The following is a 4,328-nucleotide window of genomic DNA, read 5'->3' on the forward strand; positions in this document are numbered from 1 at the left end:
GATACAACTTACGACGACGCCACGCAGAGTACAACCCAGGAGACCAAGTGTGGACTTAGACACCAATTCGCCGTCGCGGACTAAGTGAAAAGTTGCTGCGACGATACAATGGGCCGTACAAATCATTATCGCCGCGTCTGACGGCTGGACTATGAAGTCATTCCCGACGGAACGTCAGCATCACAACGGTAACGCACATGCCCAGAAATTGTACATGTTGTACGACTGAAGCCATATTACGCGCGTTAAAGGATCTGTGATGTTTAAACTTTGCATTGTTTATGTTTAAGTGGCTTTGTTTTGGAACATCGAGGCGATGTTTTTTTTAAGGGGGGGTAATGCCGCGATACCTTCAAAACTGTATTTGTTGGTTTTTTTTTAACATCCGCCGGCATGCGGCCATATCACTGTGAGTGGCACGCTTATCAATTCTGTATCCCGTGTTTGTTCATGCTCGTTGTCGCGATACGACGCGTTATCATTTTCTTTGTCGCGAAAGATGAGCTGAGATCTGTCTTGAAGATTCCGATCACTTGCGTATATTTCCACAATGTTTCAGGGTGTACTGGTAGCAGCTTGCGACGTTATGTAGATTGTTCTGAGCAGCCTTTAAATTGAGCGTTGACGAGTGTGACGGGCATTCTTTTTTCGACGCTCGACGAGCACGTTTGTTGCTATCGCCGCCGCCGGGTTGCTTAGTTCGTTCGCGGGCGCAAGTCAACCCATTAAAGAGTTTCTTCAGTGCAATCATCGACTCTTCATTTGTGTCATCGACCTTGTCACCACCACGTGACAATATTAGGCTTTTAGAAGAAACCAGCAAAACTTGTCTTATTCATAAAAACCATCGCAAACACGACCATGACAGGTGGTCCGAGGATCCGAGTCGTCTGTCCCGTACCTGTTGAAACGTTTCGTCAATGTTTGCACTGGCTCATCAAAGCTAAGAGAGATACCTAGCTCTACGACATGCATTGCTCAAAACTTGCCTTAAGTTTATCAACTTTGCATTCGCACGCACTTACCGGTAATAAAATGTGCGCTGCAGATTCTTTAATGTTTTTTTCGGCTGCCTAAATGAACCAACGGCATTTTTCCGCTTCACCGCAGCGTTCAAGCATGTCGTTCCTAAAAATAGTTTCGCTGACGGAAATCGGAAATATTTTACTACCGCTTTACCATAAAAGTAGTTATGCGACACGATGTGCTGGCATTTTGTCGAGACATGTAGCCTTGCCGGCTCTGCAGCGTGGTCCAACGGGAAGTCGTCTGATCGCTTTTCAAACCGAATGGACGCGCTGCTGTCTCGAGTTTTTTGCATATGCGCGGCAGGTTAATAGCAAGCTGTCCGTTCCAACTAACACAAAGTGCATTGCTGACTGTATTGTCTGAGGTCACACTCGATTTTGCATGCCACGTTCTGGTAATTATTTCCACCTCATAATCCTGGCTCCCAAAACCTGAAAATTCTCTCTCCACTCCAGTCCCCTTTGCCTTTTTCTTGTCTTTAACTATTCCTACGTTCTGGCTAGCGCTACCCTATGAACTGAGATTTATCCCATAGACCGGCACTGCAGGACTTCTTTCTCTTTTATTTTTATGCTTGAGTGAAGCTTCTTTTCCCCTGTGCCCTCTGGAACCCGTTGGAAATGGCAACGTGCTGCATTCTTCGACTAAGCCAGCTGTGCGGCCGCGCGTGCTGCTTATAACACCAGCTCAGTGCATCACTCCTGCCAATCAGCAAGCACCCAGAAGCAAGGAGAAGAGGCGCGACACCTGCAAACTATACTTTCCTATGGCTCTGGTTCTGAGCAGTCTGCATTTTCTGTGCACCTCAGACTCCATTTACTCTCCAGTATATATTTGTTCCACTTTTCAAGTTGTTTGCCTTGTTTTGTTTTTTTATCTTTTCACTGGCTTGGGACTTGTACAAGGAGAAGCAACAGAAAAAACAAGCCACCCTTGAAAAACACTGGTCCTACTGCCGAACGAAACATCGAGTCAAATAAAATGTTTCCTTCAATCTAGCGTACACCACGCTTTATACTGGCTGAAATATTTGTTTAACAATACTGCCGCTCTCAAACGAGAGCTTAGCAGACAGGCAAAAAACATACATGTTATGTAAGTACATACATACATAAGATAAAATGAAAGACGCAAAAAGGTTCCAACAAATGCAGACAACAAAGTATACAGTTTTTGTGAAAACCAGAACCAAACAACGCGCACAACAGCATGGTGAAATTTGATAAAAAAACAAGAACAGAACTTTCAGTAGTCTGCAACAATAATCGGAGTGCACATTATTAATCCTATGCGTTGTCAGTGTCATGTAAAGGAGAACCGGGAATAAATATAAGAAGCATTAATGATCGCTTGGTATTAGTTCTAGTGGTGAAACGACCTTCGACAATGAATATGTTTTTTTTTAGAGATGAGCTTAGTTCATTTCATTCTCTTATCACCCGAGGAAAGAAATAGTACCTGAATTCATCGTTATAAAAAGAATATTCCGTTAGTGAATGGTCATGATTGTGCCGTGTTATTTTATACTGCGAATACGATATGTACTGAGTGGCATAAATTTTGTACTGGCGGTGCAGTATTTAAAAAGGAGATTTTAGTAGAGCTTATTTTGCTCTGGTCGATAATCTGTTTAGATCCGAACGAGCTTAAGGTGTGTGAGTGAGTCTGTACGCTGGTAATTGCGGTGAATAAACCTTGCTGCTTTTCTTTGCTTGCCTCTGAGTTTAGCTATGTTAGCTGCAGTATAAAGAAACCAAATTGTGTTAGAGTATTCTAAAATTGGTCTGACAAATTTCGTATAGCACAAAAGTTTAATATTCATTGGGGTGGTCTTCAGGCGTCTTATTAGATAGAATTTTTTTATTGCTGGCAGTCGTAACATTATTTATGTGTGCCTCCCAATTAAGATTTTCGTTGTCAGTATTATTCCTAAGTATTTATGCTGATCAACCTTTAAAAGCGGTGTACCATTAACGCTGTAGGTGAAGTGAGACGACTGATGTTTTCTTGTAATTGTTATTCATAATTATTTATTAACAGTGGCAGACATTTACCAGAGGGAGCACCAATCGGATATAGTGTTGAGGGATTCGGAAAGAATGAGATGGTCGTTATGGCTTTTAATTGCTTTGTATACTACGCAATTATCCGCAACGAGATTAATTTTGCACTCTATAATATTTGTTATGTCACTGATATAAATTAAGAATAGTAGTGGGCCGAGACCTGAGCCTTGTGGCACTCCAGATGTGACAGAGACGGTATCAGATGGCGTATGGTTGACTATAGCGAACCATGAACGATGTGTTAAACAATTAATTAGCCAGGCAGAAACTACTCCTTTTCCTATGTTCTCTACTTTTGCAGTTAACTTGTAATGACTCACGAAAAATTTTGGATAAATCAAGTAAAATCATGTTGACTTGAGAAGGGCTGTTAATGAAAATGGTAAGGTCATGAACTACTTCTGTTAGTTGTGTGATGGTCAATAACCTAGCTCGAAAACCATGTTGGTGAGGAGATAGTACGTTTTCGCGTTCTAGAAACGTAATTATGTGTTTAAAAATGATATGCCCTAGTAATTTACATGAAGACCTTGTCAGTTATATGGGTCTAAAGTTAGCAACATTCATTTTGTCACCTACTTTTGAATCGGTATTTTTTGACCATTTTACAGTCGTGCGGCATATTACAGTTGACAGCGACTTACGAAAGATCTATCCCAGATATTTGCTACACACCCAGCATATATTTCAAGAAATTCGCTTGAATTTCCATCAGGGCCGTTGAATTTTCTGTCGTTAATGTTCAGCAGAAGATTTAGGATTCCGGCATCAGTTATTAATGGATCAAGTACTGACGTACTGACGTACGGGGTGGTGTGAGAGGAGGAAGTGTACCACTGTCTTTCGTGAAGACTGACTGAGGAAAGGTGTAGTTATTAGCGATTGTAGCTTTCTCTTCTTTTGTTAGGTTGGTTGCTTCAGGCTGGGTACTGCGTATATTTTGCCAGAATCTTTCTGGGCTATGTTTAAAGAAGTTGGGAACTTTTACAATGTAATAAAGTTCTTTTGAGTGTTTTAGCTTTTCCTTGAAGTCTTGAAATGCAGATTTTAACTTGGAAGTCGTAGAGGGTGTCGGCTTGTTTTTGTTAGCCTTGCAAAGCCTTTTTACACGTCGCTTAGCATGGATAACTTCGCGTGTGATCCAGGAATTTTTCAGGTGTTGCTTTTTCCGTTTCAATGGAGTGTTATTAATTACACAGTTCCGCACAATGTTTTTAAAATGAAGCAAAATGA

The sequence above is a fragment of the Amblyomma maculatum genome, chromosome 8 (genome assembly GCF_055883805.1).
Source record: "Amblyomma maculatum isolate TAMU_Amacu chromosome 8, ASM5588380v1, whole genome shotgun sequence".
Lineage (NCBI taxonomy): Eukaryota > Metazoa > Arthropoda > Arachnida > Ixodida > Ixodidae > Amblyomma > Amblyomma maculatum.